The sequence below is a fragment of the Triticum aestivum genome, chromosome 6B (genome assembly GCF_018294505.1).
Source record: "Triticum aestivum cultivar Chinese Spring chromosome 6B, IWGSC CS RefSeq v2.1, whole genome shotgun sequence".
In the NCBI taxonomy this organism is placed as follows: Eukaryota; Viridiplantae; Streptophyta; class Magnoliopsida; order Poales; family Poaceae; genus Triticum; species Triticum aestivum.
Genome location: NC_057810.1, coordinates 323,428,906 through 323,447,867, shown reverse-complemented (window position 1 = coordinate 323,447,867; position 18,962 = coordinate 323,428,906).

The following is an 18,962-nucleotide window of genomic DNA, read 5'->3' as shown; positions in this document are numbered from 1 at the left end:
CAATAAGGTGGTCGATGATAACACAAATCATCGAGGGCAAGGATGGTATTTCTCATCAAGAATTCAATAGATATTTTGGAAGAGCTCAGGATGTTGATGATGTTCACGACACATTTGTCGCGAGATTTCAATGAAGATGTAATCGATCGGCGACAACATCAGATCAAAGGACTAATGAAGCGAAAGGTTATTGGGACCATGGGTACGAGATCAACTCGTAATCAAGCTCGCTATTTGAAGTGAACGACAAGACGAGGAAGATCGACGTAAGCTTAGCTCATCGTCGAAAGCTGTGCTTTGGGAATAAGGACCATGTGGCACAATTTAAAATTTAGCACAATAACGTTATTTGCCAAACAGGCTAGGAATGACTTTGAGGATTATTAAACTCATAAGCAACAAAAATTACTTAGAGTTATCGTATCGGAGCACAGAATTGATTCACTTATGGATGTCCTCGGTTGACGACAACCCAGAACCCGTGGAGTCACTATGACAGGGAAGGTACTACTTCATCAGGAATTCATAAGACGTAGTACAATAACATGATATCCTTGAGATAGTAGGGGGCAATACTCGAGGTAGTTCGGTATAGAGGTTGGACAAGCATATTGATTTGCAAAAGACAAGTGCTTTAACTTGTCTGCGAAATGGGATCAAAGAAGAACAATCATGGTCAGAACCACGAATGCGAAGGACCAAAACCAAATACAAGATGATTTTATAATGAGGGAATAATTATTATTACAAGAAGCTTGCATGATAAGTTCCATATCGGGTCCATGGGCACGAACACAAAGTTCAAGGTCGACTCCCACTTATTTAATGCATAACCTTTCATTCACTTCTCGTCTTCAAAGAAGTTGCAGTGTTGAAATTTTATCTGGCGAAACACCAGAAGAGTATGACTCGTGAAAACTTTTGGGTTCACACGGTTTTAGAGAAGGTATAGGTTCAACCCATCAGGGCATCTTAGAAACATATACCACAAGCTTCAAGAGTAAATATCACCAGCTCGAAAGCATAGCAAGGTTGAGAAAGTAGAGGATACAATTTACCAAAGACATTATGTATCCGAGGGAAGGCTCACAAGGTTATTGAATATGAAGGACATTGTCGGATAAAACCCATTTAAAGGATCTGTCGGTCCATAAAGAAGCTGATGTGAGCATTGACACACAACCAGAGGAAGTAACAATGCAAGGCATTGGATTATAGAAACAACTGACTAATCCAGAGCTCAAATGCAAAGGAATTATGATTTTCAAATCAAGGGATCAGAAGCAATGTTCTGATTAGGGATGGATAAGTTGAATAGCCTTAGGGGTACAATCGACGACAACTTGATTGGTCGAGGGCCAGCTCATGTTCAAAATGATGTCTGAGCCGGAAGGATGAATTCTAGGATCTGACTGAGGATTGCGAGCATTCGCAACACATCAAATCAAGTGACCCGAAATGATAGTGACAGAGGATGTCAACAGAGATTACTAGAAGTATGGAATTAACCATAATGCAGGAAGGCAAGGAAATCAAGAGCAATGGGCTGCTGAGGATTTTCAGAAAATCGAATGGTATTTCGAGGACTTATGTGAAACACATGAACGGGTAGGGATGAGCGGATACTCAGCAAGTGCGAGGAATTATCCGTAGGGATATTTATGTGGCTAGTAACTGCGAGGCAATGGGCACAAAGTATTCTCGGAATATCCGAAGTATTTCAGGGTATCTTGGAATAACAAGAACAATTGGAAGTGAAGCTATGGACGACAAGTGTATGTAGTTATCCATAAAGATTTATCGGTTGTAGGGATCGCAATGGCCAAGGGCACAAGGGTCTCGGGAAAGCATCAGAGAGTGTCTTCAGAATCTTCTGGTGCAGCAGGCGATCATCTGGCATGAAGGGGCTGGAGGAAGTATTTTCGAGAACCTAAAGTTAGATTTTTGCAAAATCATTTAACCTGAATGGAAGAGAGTTCAGAGTCCCAGAGTAAAGGTCGAGGAATTAAAGATCCTACTACCACCCAATGGCGACATGGGCCCATGGGCTGCACAGCCATGTTAGTAAAATAGTTTTGTAATATCTAGACTCGACTTCAGCCAAGGAGTTGGAAAGGGGATTCCTACAGGCAGTTGACTCTGATACCAACTTGTGACGCCCCCGATTCAATCATACACTAATCATACACGCAAACGTGTACGATCAAGATCAGGGACTCACGGGAAGATATCACAACACAACTCTACAAATAAAAATAAGTCATACAAGCATCATAATACAAGCCAGGGGCCTCGAGGGCTCGAATACAAGTGCTTGATCATAGACGAGTCAGCGGAAGCAACAATATCTGAGTACAGACACAAGTTAAACAAGTTGCCATAAGATGGCTAGCACAAACTGGGATACAGATCGAAAGAGGCGCATGCCTCCTGCCTGGGATCCTCCTAACTACTCCTGGTCGTCGTCAGCAGCATGCACGTAGTAGTAGGCACCTCCAATGTAGTAGGAGTCGTTGTCAACGGTGGTGTCTGGCTTCTGGGCTCCAGCATCTGGTTGCGACAACCAGGTAGAAGGGAAAGGGGGAAAAGAGGGAGAAAAGAAACCGTGAGTATTCATCCAAAGTACTCGCAAGCAAGGAACTACACTACATATGCATGGGTATATGTGTAAAGGGCCATATTGGTGGACTGAACTGCAGAATGCCAGAATAAGAGGGGGATAGCTAATCCTGTCGAAGACTACGCTTCTGGCAGCCTCCGTCTTGCAGCATGTCGAAGAGAGTAGTTGAAGTCCTCCAAGTAGCATCGCATAGCATAATCCTACCCGGCGATCCTCCCCTCGTCTCCCTGTGGAAAAGCGATCACCGGATTGTCTGTGGAACTTGTCTAGGTGTGTTTTATTAAGTATCCGGTTCTAGTTGTCGTAAGGTCAAGGTACAACTCCGGGTCGTCCTTTTACCGAGGGACATGGCTATTCGAATAGATAAACTTCCCTGCAGGGGTGCACCACATAACCCAACACGCTCGATCCCATTTGGCCGGACACACTTTCCCGGGTCATGCCCAGCCTCGGAAGATCAACACGTCGCAGCCCCACCTAGGCACAACAGAGAGGTCAACACGCCGGTCTAAATCCTATGTGCGGGCGGAAGCAGACCTAGCCTCCCTTATACAAGAGTAGGCGTTCCAGTCCAATCCGGCGCGCGCCGCTCCGTCGCTGACGTCAAGAAGGCTTCGGCTGATACCACGACATCGAGTGCCCATAACTGTTCCCGCGTAGTTGGTTAGTGCCTATAGGCCAGTGGCCAGACTTAGATCAAATACCAAGATCTCGTTAAGCGTGTTATTATGAAATAACCACGGACGCCGACCAGGGCCAGGCCCACCTCTCGCCTAGGTGGTCTCAACCTGCCCTGTCGCTCCGCCACAAAGTAACAGTCGGGGGCCGTCGGGAACCCAGGCCCACCTCTACCGGGATGGAGCCACCTGTCCTTTCAGCCCCCTTATCCGAATCACTTGCGGGTACTCAACGAGCTGACCCGACTTTAGTCACCATCTGTATAGTATGTATATATGTATAGTATATACCCATGATCACCTCCCAAGTGATCACGGCCCGATAGTATAGCAAGGCAGACCGACAAGAATGTAGGGCCACAAATGATAAACTAGCATCATATACTAAGTATTTAGGATTGCAGGTAAGGTATCAATGACTGTAGCAACAATGACAGGCTATGCAACAGAATAGGAGTAACCGAACAGTAACATGCTACACTACTCTAATGCAAGAAATATAGAGAAGAATAGGCGATATCTAGTGATCAAAGGGGGGGCTTGCCTGGTTGCTCTGGCAAGGAGGGATCGTCAACACCGTAGTCGAACTGGGGGGTCGTCGGCAGCCTCGGGGTCTACCAGAAAGAAGTAACGGAGGGGGAACACAATAAATAATAGAGCAATCAAAGTATTACAAAGCGTAGCATAGCAATACGCGGTGCTAGAGGTGACCTAACACAATAGGAGGCGATACCGGTGAAGGGGGGAAACATCTGGGAAAGTATCCCCGGTGTTTCACGTTTTCGGACAGATGAACCGGAGGTGAAATATTGCAGGTTCACTATGCTAGGGACGCGTGGTGGACGAACGGGCTGCGTATCCGGATTCGTCTCGTCGTTCTGAGCAACTTTCATGTACAAAGTTTTTCCATCCGGGCTACGGTTTATTTTATATTAATTTTAAAAGATTTAATCATTTTTAGAATTTATTTAATTATTTAATTCTAACATTATCCAGAATAGTGTATGCTGACATCACCATGATGTCAGCAGTCAACAGGGCGTTGACTGGGTCAAACTGACATGTGGGTCCCAGCTGTCATTGAGTGCTAATTAACCTAACATATTAATTAACTAACCTAAGTGATTAGGTTAATCTACAGAATTAATTAAGTTACTTAATTAATTAATTAATATTTTATTTATTATATTTTTTAATTTCTTTTTTTTATAAAACGTTCCAGGGGCGTGGGGCCCATCTGTCATAGGCCCCAGGGGCCATAACGGGTCTGGTCGCTAGTGGTTGCGGGCGCAACGCACGACCCTAACGGGCGCATGCCCAGGTGCAGGTGGACCCGGGAGGGTACGGGAACAGGGGAGGCCGGTGGCCACGGTGTGGCCATGGCCGGAGCGGGGCGAGGCCGCGGTGGTGCGCGCGGCAGCCGGAGGCGACGCCGGAGTGGGGTCGCGCGGACAAGCGCCGGCAGGGAGCGCTGAGCGCAGCCAGGGGCGCCGTCGTGGCGAATGGGGCAAGGGGAAGCGGCACGAGCGGCCAGGGGACGAGTCTGTGGCGAGGCGCGCGGGCACACAGCATTGCCAGTGCTCCGGGGAGGAGCAGCACGGCGGGTAGCTCAAGCGAGGGCAGGGGCGCGATCTACGGCGACGTAAGCAGGGGAGAAGAGGGGGGGCGGAAGGTGCTCACATCGGAGCATGTAGGGGGCCAGGGGAGCCAGAGGAACCCTGTGGGCGAGGTCCAGGCGCCGGACGGCCGGCAGGCGCGAGGGCGATGCAGAGATGCGGGTTGCGGGAGGCCTTCGTGTGGAGGAAGAGGAGTCGCAGGGGCGGCCTCGGCGATGTCCAGGCGGCGACGACGATCTGTGTGGCGACGTGGCTCCAGCGACGGAGAGGTGCGAGGAGGTCCAGCGACGAGGTGGTCGGCAGCGACGAGGTAGGGACATGGATAGGCGGCGTCGGTTGTTGTGGCGAGGGCGACGTCACGTTCCCGATCCAGATCGGGACCGAGAGGAGGGGCGCGAGGGGAGAGTGGGGGATCGGGAGGAGAAGTGGGACGGTTAGGGTTTCGGTCGGGTGGACCGGGGGGTAAGTAGGTTGGGGCGCGGGGGTGGGCTGGCCTGGTCGCTAGGCCAACTGGGCCTTGGTTCGGGGGTGGGGGGGGGGGTTCTTTGTTTTCCGCTCTATCTTTTGTTTACTTTTCCTGTTAATTAGTTTTGCTATTTTTTCTACTACTCATTTTAGTTTTGTTCATTGTAAAAACAACACCTAATGTAGTATTACCAGTTATACCACTGCCAATACTAGTTAGGCGTTTAATTAAAAATAGTTTCTAATCTTATCGCTTGAAAAGATATTTAATTAATTATTCTAGTTGCTGCTTTAATTAATTTAGAGCATTTAATTATTTTATAAATATGTGGTTTCTCCACCGTTACTACTTAGGATTTGTTTGACACAACCCGATCATTTTAGTTTTAGTTTTTGAAGACTTTTATTATTTGCTTGATTTTGAATTGGAATCTGAATCGGTTTCGAACTAACGCGAGATTAGCAACGGTAATCGAGGTGAGGCGGCATCATTAGTAGATGGTTACTGTAGCTTGATTATCCGGGCGTCACATGGATGTAGTAAGGATGTGGATGTGGTCTTGTGGTGAGAGATAGCTTCTCCACCATCTCCATGCAAGCCAAGTTGTTGCAGCTCCCTCCATCAATGGTGACGCGAACAAAACGTTCCTTCACAACTCGCATTGTATGGAACAAATTATGCCTCGGATTTTGCTCAGCATGTGTGACCTGCACACTCAAAACACGTTGAGCAACTAAACATTTATACCTGTCAGCATCTTCAGGAGCCATGTATTGCGTCTCATGTTCAGAATCATCTCCACCATGTTCTTCACGTGTCATAAGAGCTAAAGGCTCCTCATCATAGTCACTAGCGGACTCATACCCACTATCCTCAGTAGCAATCATCACACGCTCAGATTTGAATTCTCTCGCATAATGACCTCTTTTTGGGGAATGTAGTAATTTCAAAAACATTCCTACGCACACGCAAGATCATGGTGATGCATAGCAATGAGAAGGGAGAGTGTTGTCCATGTACCCTAGTAGACCGAAAGAGGAAGCGTTAGCACAACGCGGTTGATGTAGTCGTACGTCTTCACGATCCGACCGATCAAGTACCGAACGTACGACACCTCCGAGTTCAGCACACGTTCGATGACGTCCCACGAACTCCGATCCAGCAGAGATTTGCGGGAGAGTTCCGTCAGCACGACGGCGTGATAACGGTGTTGATGATGCTACCGACGCAGGGCTTCGCCTAAGCACCTCTATGATATTACCGAGGTGGAATCTGGTGGAGGGGGCACCGCACACGGCTAAGAGATCAAGAGATCAATTGTTGTGTCTAGAGGTGCCCCTGCCCCTGTATATAAAGGATCAAAGGGGAGGGGGCGGCCGGCCAGGAGGAGGCGTGCCAGGGAGGAGTCCCCCCCTTTCCTTCCTCTCCTCTCTCCCTTCCTTCCCCCTCCTACTCCAACTAGGAAAAGAGGGAGTCCTACTCCCACCGGGAGTAGGACTCCCTCTTTTCCTAGTTGGAGTAGGAGGGGGAAGGAAGGGAGAGAGGAGAGGAAGGAAAGGGGGGGGGTGCCGCCCCCCTCCTTGTCCTATTTGGACTAGAGGGGGAGGGGGTGCGCGGCCTGCCCTGGACGCCCCTCCTCTTCTCCACTAGAGCCCATTAGGCCCATTAAACCCCCCGGGGGGTTCCGACAACCCCCCCCCCCCCGGTACTCCGGTATATGTCCGAAACCTCCCGAAACACATCCGATGTCCGAACATAGTCATCCAATATATCGATCTTTACGTCTCGACCATTTAGAGACTCTTCGTCATGTCCGTGATCATATCCGGGACTCCGAACTACCTTCAGTACATCAAAACACAAAAACTCATAATACCGATCGTCACCGAAATTTAAGCGTGCGGACCCTACGGGTTTGAGAACTATGTAGACATGACCGAGACACGTCTCCGGTCAATAACCAATAGCGGAACCTGGATGCTCATATTGGCTCCTACATATTCTACGAAGATCTTTATCGGTCAAACCCCATAACAACATGCATTGTTCCCTTTGTCATCGGTATGTTACTTGCCCGAGATTCGATCGTCAGTATCTCAATACCTAGTTCAATCTCATTACCGGCAAGTCTCTTAACTCGCTACGTAATGCATCATCCCGTAACTAACTCATTAGCTAGATTGCTTGCAAGGCTTATAGTGATGTGCATTACTGAGAGGGCCCAGAGATACCTCTCTAACAATCGGAGTGACAAATCCTAATCTCGAAATACGTCAACTCAACAAGTACCTTCAGAGACACCTGTAGAGCACCTTTATAATCACCCAGTTATGTTGTGACGTTTGGTAGCACACAAAGTGTTCCTCCTGTAAGCGGGAGTTACATAATCTCATAGTCATAGGAACATGTATAATTCATGAAGAAAGCAATAGCAACATACTAAACGATCAAGTGCTAAGCTAACGGAATGGGTCAAGTCAATCTCATCATTCTTCTAATGATGTGATCCCATTCATCAAATTATAACTCATATCTATGGTTAGGAAACTCAACCATCTTTGATCAATGGGCTAGTCAAGTAGAGGCATACTAGTGACACTATGTTTGTCTATATATTCACACATGTATTATGTTTCGGGTTAATACAATTCTAGCATGAATAATAAACATTTGTCATGATATGAGGAAATAAATAATAACTTTATTATTGCCTCTAGGGCATATTTCCTTCAGTCTCCCACTTGCACTAGAGTCAATAATCTAGATTCCGTAGTAATGATTCTAACACCCATGGAGCATTGGTGCTGATCATGTTTTGCTCGTGGAAGAGGCTTAGTCAATGGGTCTGCAACATTCAGATCCGTATGTATCTTTCAAATCTCTATGTCTCCCACCTGGACTTGGTCCCAAATGGAATTTAAGCGTCTTTTGATGTGCTTGGTTCTCTTGTGAAATCTGGATTCCTTTGCCAAGGCAATTGCACCAGTATTGTCACAAAAGATTTTCATTGGTTCCGATGCACTAGGTATGACACCTAGATCGGATATGAACTCCTTCATCCAGACTCCTTCATTTGCTGCTTCCAAAGCAGCTATGTACTCCACTTCACATGTAGAACCCTCCATGACGCTTTGTTTAGAGCTGCACTAACTGACAGCTCCACCGTCAATATAAACACGTATCAGGTTTGCGATTTAGAATCATCCGGATCAGTGTCAAAGCTTGCATCGACGTAACCATTTACGACTAGCTCTTTGTCATCTCCATAAATGAGAAACATATCCTTAGTCCTTTTTAGGTACTTCAAGATGTTCTTGACCGCTGTCCAGTGATCCACTCCTGGATTACTTTGGTACCTCCCTGCTAAACTAATAGCAAGGCACACATCAGGTCTGGTACACAACATTGCATACATGACAGAGCCTATGGCTGAAGCATAGGGAACATCTTTCATTTTCTCTCTATCTTGTGCAGTGGTCGGGCATTGAGTCTGACTCAATTTCACACCTTGTATTACTGGCAAGAACCATCTCTTTGCTTGATCCATTTTGATCTTTTTCAAAACTTTATCAAGGTATGTACTTTGTGAAAGTCCAATTAAGCGTCTTGATCTATCTCTATAGATCTTGATGCCCAATGTATGAGCAGCTTCACCGAGGTCTTTCATTGAAAAACTTTTATTCAGTATCCTTTTATGCTATCCAGAAATTCTATATCATTTCCAATCAATGATATGTCGTCCATATATAATATTAGAAATGCTACAGAGCTCCCACTCACTTTCTTGTAAATACAGGCTTCTCCAAAAGTCTGTATAAAACCATATGCTTTGATCACACTATCAAAGCATTTATTCCAACTCTGAGAGGCTTGCACCAGTCCATAAATGGACCGCTGGAGCTTGCACACTTTGTTAGCACCTTTTGGATCGACAAAACCTTCTGGTTGCATCATATATGACTCTTCTTCCAGAAATCCATTCAGGAATGTAGTTTTGACATCCATTTGCCAAATTTCATAATCATAAAATGCGGCAATTGCTAACATGATTCGGATAGATTTAAGCATCACTACGGGTGAGAAAGTGTCATTGTAGTCAACCCCTTGAACTTGTCGAAAACCTTTTGCAACAAGTCGAGCTTTGTAGACTGTAACATTACCATCAGCGTCAGTCTTCTTCTTGAAGATCCATTTATTCTCGATGGCTTGCCGATCATCAGGCAAGTCAACCAAAGTCCACACTTTGTTTCATACATGGATCCCATCTCAGATTTGATGGCCCCAAGCCATTTTGCGGAATCTGGGCTCATCATCCCTTCCTCATAGTTCGTAGGTTCGCCATGGTCAAGTAACATGACCTCCGAAATAGGATTACCGTACCACTCTGGTGTGGATCTTACTCTTGTTGACCTACGAGGTTCGGCAGTAACTTGATCTGAAGTTTCTTGATCAATATCATTAGCTTCCTCACTAATTGGTGTAGTCGTTACAGGAACCGGTTTCTGTGATGAACTACTTTCCAATGAGGGAGCAGGTACATTTACCTCATCAAGTTCTACTTTCCTCCCACTCACTTCTTTCGAGAGAAACTCCTTCTCTAGAAAGGATTGATTTTTAGCAACGAATGTCTTGCCTTCGGATCTGTGATAGAAGGTGTACCCAATAGTTTCCTTTAGGTATCCTATGAAGACACATTTCTCCGATTTGGGTTCGAGCTTATCAGGTTGAAGTTTTTTCACATAAGCATCGCAGCCCCAAACTTTAAGAAACGACAACTTTGGTTTCTTGCGAAACCACAGTTCATAACGCGTCGTCTCAATGGATTTTGATGGTGCCCTTTTTAACATGAATGCAGCCGTCTCTAAAGCATAACCCAAAATGATAGCGATAAATCAGTAAGAGACGTCATAGATTGCACCATATCTAGTAAAGTACGATTAGGACGTTCAGACACACCATTATGTTGTGGTGTTCCGGGTGGCATGAACTGCGAAACTATTCCACATTGTTTCAAATGTAGACCAAACTCATAACTCAAATATTCTCCTCCACGATCAGATCGTAGAAACTTTATTTTCTTGTTACGATGATTTTCCACTTCACTCTGAAATTCTTTGAACTTTTCGAATGTTTCAGACTTATGTTTCATTAAGTAGATATACCCATATCTGCTCAAAGCATCTATGAAGGTGAGAAAATAACGATACCCGCCGCAAGCCTCAATATTCATCAGAAGCATATCATCTTCGCTGACAAAGGCAAAAGTCAGGTATTGGGTCTAGGTAAGGTTGCGATCTCTAAGGATCGACACATGGACAAAGTCATGCTTGTCGAGTCCTTAGGATACAACCTCATGTCTGTCTCGATGCTTTGTGATCTTGATATGGTTGTTGTCTTTGGCAAGTATCGTTGTGTTGTGATCATGGAAGCTGACAATTCCAAAGTCTTCGAAGGCTTTAGGAGAGGAGACTTGTACATTGTTGATTTCTCTACAGGACCACAACCTGCTGTGTGCTTACATGCAAAAGCTTCAGAAGGCTGGCTATGGCATCGATGACTTGGTCATGCTCGCATGAGGAATCTGCACATGCTCGCGAAGAAGAAGCATGTCATTGGCATTGAGAATGTCAAATTCCTCAAGGATCACTTGTGCGGAGCCTGTGAAGCTGGGAAGATGACTAAGGCCAAGCATCCAGCGAAGACTGTCATGACCACTACTCGACCATTTGAATTGCTTCACATGGATCTCTTCGGTCCTAATCATTATTCTTCCGTGACTAATGATGCATCTCTATATGGCTTTGTTATTGTTGATGATTATTCTCGTTACACATGGGTACACATTGTTACTTAAAAACATGAAGTGCAGGAAGTCTTCAAACGATTTTCCTCGAGGGCTTCAACCAACTTCGGTGTGAAGATCAAGCACATCAGGAGTGACAATGGAACTGAGTTCAAGAATTCCGGTCTTAATGACTATCTTGATGAACTTGGTATTACTCATGAGTTATCTGCTCCTTATACTCCTCAGCAAAATGGCAACATGGAGTGCAAGAACAGAACTCTTGTTGAGATGGCGTGCACTATGCTTGATGAATACATAACGCCTCATCATTTTTGGATTGATGCAATTGATACCGCGTGCCACATCATCAACAGAGTATATCTTCACAAATTCTTCAAGAAGACTACCTATGAACTCCTCACTGACAAGAAACCCAATGTGAGTTATTTCAAAGTCTTCGGTGCTAAATGTTGGATTAGAGATCCTCATCACAATGCTAAATTCGCACCGAAAGCACATGAAGGTTTTATGCTTGGTTACGGAAAGGACTCGCACACCTACAGGGCCTTCAACATCACTCTTCACAAGATTGTTGAAACTGTAGATGTGCGGTTCGATGAAACTAATGGCTCGCAAAGAGAGCACCTACCTTCTGTGATAGATGAACCATCACCTGAAGATTCTATCAAGTTCAAGGCTACTGAGGATGTCATTCCTACCGAAGAATCTACTAAAGAATTCATTCCAGAACGCGAAGATCGTCGAGCTGATGTACCTGAGGAAAATGCTGAAGAAAATGGTGCTGCAGAAAATGCTGATCAAATTCCTCGACGACAACCAGCTCATCCTCGCGTTGCAAAAGAAGTGCAAGTTGAAAAGATCATCGATGACATTGAAGCACCAGGTCCTCTCACATGCTCAAAAGCTTCACATTTATCTAACTTTTGTGGGCACTATGCTTTTGTCTCTATCACAGAGCCCACTAAGGTAGATGAAGCATTTCTGCAGCCTGAGTGGATTCAGGCTATGGAAGAAGAATTACATCAGTTCAAGCTCAACAATGTCTGGGAACTGGTCAAACGTCCAGATCCTCGCAAGCATAATATCATCGGCACAAAGTGGATCTACCGCAACAAGCAAGCTGAAAATGGCCTTGTGGTGAGGAATAAGGCACGACTTGTAGCTCAAGGCTACACACAGGTTGAAGGAATTGATTTTGATGAAACTTTTTCACCTGTTGCTAGACTTGAGGCTATTCGCATATTACTTGCTTATGCTAACCATCATAATATCACTTTATATCAAATGGATGTGAAAAGTGCATTCCTCAATGGTAAGCTTGAGGAAGAAGTATATGTTGTCAACCCCAAGGTTTTGAAGATCCAAAGAATCCTGACAATGTCTTCAGACTCAACAAGGCCCTCTATGGCCTCAAACAAGCCCCTCGGGCGTGGTGTGATACTTTGAAGGAATTCTTCGTGAAGAATGGTTTCACACCCGGTTCACTCGACCTTACTCTCTTTAGTAAATCTTATGATGGTGAACTGTTTGTGTGCCAAATATACGTTGATGATATTATCTTTGGCTGTACTGACCAACGTTATAGTGATGAATTTGCCTATATGATGAGTGAAGAATATCAAATGTCTATGATGGGAGAGTTGAAATTCTTCTTAGGTCTTCAAATTCGTCAAAAGCACAATGTCATATTCATATCTCAGGAGAAATACCTCAAGGATGTTCTGAAGAAATTCGGCATGCAATATTGCAAAGGAGTCAAAATTCCTATGCCCACAAATGGCCATCTATGCACTGATGAAAATGGTATTGACTTCGATCACAAGGTATACCACTCCATGATTGGTTCTTTATTGTACTTATATGCATCTAGGCCAGATATAATGCTTAGTGTTCGCATGTGTGCCCGATTTCAAGCTACACCGAAGGAATCACACCATAAGGCTGTGAAGCATATTCTTCGATACCTAGCTCACACACCAACACTAGGATTATGGTACCCTAAGGGCTCTACTTTTGATCTCATTGGATATTCTGACTCTGACTATGCTGGTGATCGTGTGGACCGCAAGTCAACATCTGGTACTTGTCATTTCCTCGGACGATCTCTGGTCTGTTGGTCCTCGAAGAAACAGAACTGCGTATCACTGTCTACTACGGAAGCTGAATACATTGTTGTTGGTTCTTGCTATGCTCAATTGCTGTGGATGAAGCAAACTCTCAAGGACTACGGCATCAACATGAAGGATGTGCCTCTCTACTGTGACAATGAGAGTGCCATCAAGATTGCTCACAACCGAGTTCAGCACTCGAAGACAAAGCACATTCAGATTTGTCATCATTTTCTTCAAGATCATGTGTTGAAGGGCGACATTTCTATTGAGCATGTGAAGACTGAAGAACAGCTAGCCGATATCTTCACAAAGCCCTTGGATGAGAAGAAATTTAGCAAGTTGCGGTGTGAGCGAAATATCTTAGAGTCTTCGAATGTTCTTTGAGAAGGACACACATCCTAACACTGATGCAAAATTGATGACTTAGATGTGCAACACATGAAGAAACGTTTTTCTTCAATCAATGAAGAATAACACTCTAAGTGTGAAGAAATTAATGAAGAATTTGATTCTCAGAACCCTACGACAATTGTACGCGGTGTCTGAAATCATCATTCTTATACGGTGGGTCACGCCACCACCAAAGTTGAAAATCTTCAATTTGAGTTTTTCCTCAGTTTTGAAATTCTTCAGTTTTTCAAATTCTTCAACTTTGCAAAATCTTCACTATTTCTGTCGTCTTTCTTCATTGGCTATATATATATGGGTTTATGTCCTCTACAACATTCACTTATGGCTATTTCTTCAAGTTGCTTTTTCTGCTAAGTGAATGTGATCGGACCCTTCCCCCTCTATGCTATACTCAACCAAATCTATTCACAAATTCTTCATGTGCGTTCTATTTGAAACTCGTTCAAAATCTTCACTGTGTCCTGTCAGCTGAAGAAATTGCGAACGAAACTTTAAAACTAATCTTATCCAAATTTTCAATGTTGCCGCTCAAACCTTCCCGTATCCCACGATAGACTTATCTATTCACCCATGATCTCCACTTTTCAGTACGTGGGTGACACAAGTCAAGCGAATGAGAAGGGCCAGGGGCACGTTCGTCCTAAATCTTCGAGTGAACAGTTTTTCACTGTGACTATAAATACCCCCTCACCCTTCCTCACTTCCGTTACTCTGCTCGACCGCTCTCTCTCTCACTCGAGCTTCTCAAACCCTAGCGCCGCCACTACTCCATCGTCGCCGGTGAGGAAGAGCTTCACTGCCTCGACCTCGTCGCCGCCGTACTCGCACCGGCCACGGAAATCTTCACTCCGCCGCCGCCGTAGCTGTCTTCCTCCGCCAAGTTAGGGCGTGGAAGATCTGAACTGACGAGCTTCAAATCTATACATCTCAGTTCGTCGTGTTCTTCATCCAGGGTAATTAAAAGTTACTTTTACTACCCTCTTTGATTCAAATTTTCTCTACAAAATCTTCAAAGGTGTTTTATTCTTCAAATCCTCACACACAAAACACCTCACAAGTCATTTGTTCTTGATTTGTTTCCCTAAGCGTCATTTTTCTTCAAGATTCCTCAATTGTGTGGATCGTCGATCTATACAACTCTGGAACCTAAGACAAAGTACGCTTAGTGAAATTCTTCAGGACTCATCTAGTCAAATTCCTCAAACTTGTTCATTTTGAAAACCTTCTGAGAACGCATATGACCTCTTCAAATTCCTCGCAACTATACTCTGTTCACAGGTACTCATGTCCGCTGCTGAATCACTAGGTTCTCATCAACTTAACTCATTTGCAGCGTTCCTCGAAGAAAAGTTGCATACTTCTTCAGAGAATTCGATTGTTCAAATTCCTCAACTGAAGAATATGGCAGAAGGTAAGAAACCTTGGAAAGGAGGAAAGAAGCCTGAGGTCATGACTGCTTTTGAGATCCCTGATGACATTTATAAGGATTACTGTACACCTGATGAGGCTAAGTTCGGAAAGGAGAACAAAAATCAGCGCAAAGTGCGCATATAGAGGATTGAAAGGAGATGGGCAAGAGAATGGAGGGAGTACAGATATGTAACTCCAAATTATATGAAGAAATTCGCTCTAAATCCTCCATGCCCAAGAGCTCCATTGGCACCTGGTCAAGAAGCTGATCCCACCAGCATCAAGCGCGGTGAAGATTTTCCTGAAGAATGGGCCAACCGCAAAGCCAAGTTGGCTAGACAAGCCAAAGAAGCAGTGAGGAAATGTAATGAAGACTCTGCTGCTGCTACTTCCACAAAGGCCTCTGACATGCCTAGGAAATCTATGGCAAAGAAACCCTCTCACAAGCCAAGTGCTTCACCAACTGTGCCCTCACGGCCAAGTTCCTCAGCAATGCCCTCATGGCCAGAATCTTCAAAGCCCTCACAGCCAATTTCTTCAAAGCCCTCACGGCCAATTCCACATGCTGCTCCTGCTCCACCAAAGTCCTCAGCTGCTCCGGCAAAGTCCTCAACACCTGTACACCTGGCCACATGCCAAAGGACTGCAGGCATCTCTATTGCCTCTGGTGTCTCAGCAAGTTCCTCAGCTGCACCAAATTCTTCATCAGGCCCCACTCTGCTGAAGACAAAGGCCACTGCTGGACGAGGTCCTCGGCCTAGTCCGAAGAAGAAACAAGTTGCCTTCCATGTGCCATCTAACGATGAAGCCGATGATGATGAACTTGCAGAAATCATCAGAGACACGCAAGAAAGGGCCGCTAGAGCCAAAGGCACAAATGTGCCAATACTTTTGGATCCATAGGTGATCCTCAACTATATTGATCTCTGGCACAAGGACCCAAACACTCCTATGCCTGATTTTCATTTGACTCCTGGCCAAAGTCACATGCTAACCCATTTCAGCACTAAGGAGAAATGGAAATTTGAGAAGGCCAGGCAAATCAAGAAGGCTCAGTTCAGGAAAGAGAAGTTCATGAGGAACAACGTTGTCAAAATGACAACTGATGAGCTCCTCAAGACCAATCTGAAATCAAAGCCCTCAGCGATGATTTCAATTCTTATTATGTTGATTGGCAAGGAGCCAAAGTCAGGTTCGTTAAACCGACTGAGAAGTTCACCAACGTTGCAGCCCCATCGCAACAAGAAATTCCTCAAGCTAAAGCCTCTGTTCAGCAAACTGAAGAACATGCCAACACCGTTGATGATTTTCAGCCTGCTGAAGAAAATGCTAGTTCGAGGGCTGATGACTCCATTCCAGCTGCTGAAGAAACTGCCAGGGCATCCACTAGTGGAGCGCATGAAGAAAATGAAGAAGTCAGGGCAACAGCATCAGTTGCGCCTGAGGAAATACAAACAGATTCCTCGGCTCCTCCTGCGCCTACCCCAACTCCTACCCTTCCTTCTTCATCAGACGTGAGGAAGACCAAGGCTGCAGAAAAAGCTGCAGTGAAGAAAAGGAAAGCATCATCTGCTTCAGATTCTTTAGCTCCGAAGAAAACGAAGACTATGACCAGCTCACTTGAGAATGCAATTGATGTTGTTCCGATTTCCCCCATGCCATCAAAGGACCTTGTTCCTTATGGTGAAGAATATGTGATCCCTAGTGGATCTGATGAAGAAAATCATTCTGCTGCTTCATCAGAGCAGATTGATGAAGAAATTGAAGTGGATGTGATCCCTTCAACACATGTTGCTTCCTCGTCCATGCCTCAGTTCACAGCTGAAGAGGCCGGCGTTGAAGAAATTGAAGATGAAGACGTGGATATTGGATGCACCACGCCTGTGATGAATGATGACTTTTCGAAAGTCAGCATCCCAATTCTCCACACTTCACCCCACTATAGCAAATACCTCAGTCCCCTGCACCAACCGTTCAAATGGGCTCTGAAGAAACTCATCCCACCTCGTGATTCCTAAGGTTATGATGCAACTCACTGACACTCCTGTGCCCAAGCCAAAGGATCCATTCTCAAAGAAGCAAAAGTTCAAGGCTGCTGATTTCTTCAACGAGCATGTGTTCTTCACTGACTATAATCCCTATGATTCTGCTCGCATAAGGAAGAGGGGTTTCTGGACTGCTAGTCAAGCAAATTTCTATTCCTCTGTGCTATTCAACAAAGACAAAGTCTTCGACCTTGCACACATTCCTCACGTGGACATGGAATCTCTGCCGTGCTTCGAGCTAGTCCTCAGTGTTCTTCATGATGCTGGATTGCTAAATTTTTGCACTGACATCTGTGATTGGAATGAAGAACTCATTCTTCAATTCTATGCGATGCTACACATCACAGTAAATTCTGAAGATGTGAACACTTGGGTGCTGGACTGGATGTCAGAAAATACTCACTAAAAGGCACCAGCAACTGAATTCTTCATGCCCTCCCACTCAGTCCTCCCCTTGATGGTGCTCATTGCATATACAATGAACCTGAGCTTACAGATCATTACATGCAAGTGATGATGAAGCCTTTGAAGCCCGGGCAGGCCCCACGAACCAAATTCCTCGTCAAGGAATTACTGTATGTGCCTCGGACTGTCTATCGCATTTTGATGAAGACAATGAGTCCTATCAAAGGCCACGACTCAAATGATGAAGAAGTCGTTGGCATCATGAAGAATATGCTTTTCAATATCATTCATGGCATTCCCGTCAACTTCCATGATTTCTTCATGAGGACTCTGGCCAATATTGCTATGTCACGATTTGAGCTGAAGCCTTATGCACCATGGATTATGAAATTCATCAGGACAAGGTCTTCACTCAACTACAAGGCTGATACTCTGAACCATGGCAGTTTCTTGCCTCCAATTGAAGTCCTCAAACGGACATTTTCCTCAGCTGATGACAAAGGCAAGGCAACTGCTGTGATCGATGAAGGCATTCGTCCATTGGATGGTCAATGTCGCAAGGCTGCATCCTACTCCACCAGTGATGACTCTGCCACACATGATTCTGCAGCCAACACCTCTGCCAAGCAAATTCCTCAAGCCACAGCACCCAGGGTGATGACTGATCGTGAGTTACTCCTCAGTCTTCATCAGAAAGTTGATTGCAATCATAAATGGGTCAAGCGTCAGTTTGGTTCAATTCTTCACAACATGACCTCAACCCACAATGCAGTGAAGAAAAACCAATGCTACCTCCATGAAACCTTCAACCATACCTGGGCTGTTCTATCACATATCTACAGCGCAGAAGATCTGAAGAGCATGGGTCTCAAGAAAGAATTCGACTGGTCTGCACCTCCACCGAAGAAATTCAAGAAGGCAAGGTTCCTTCCTTGGAAGCCAGCTCCTATTCTTCCTCGCGCGCCACTAATGAAACTGAAGACTTGGACGACACTGCGGCAGGCCCTACTACGACAACCAACCCCGACAACACTGGCGCTCCTCCATCAACTTGATATTCTTCACGGGCGTTAGTCCTCAGTTTCGATCCTTTTGGTCATTCGATGACAAAAGGGGAGAAATCTGAGTTAGTCTTCAAGCGGGTCTATTATATGGGCGTTTTTTCTACTAAGTTACAACTCTCGCTCTTCTGAAACTTTTATTGGATCGAGTTGTAATCTTAAACCCGATGGTGCTCTGATACTTTTGATGCACTCTGCTCTAATTCTTCATGCTTGTTCCTCGTTAATATTATTGCTCGCATGCTGAATCTCTTCAGTCTCATATTTCATCATGCATTTCAAATTCTTCATATTATATGTCAAATGCATGTATGAATTACAATATATAGGGGGA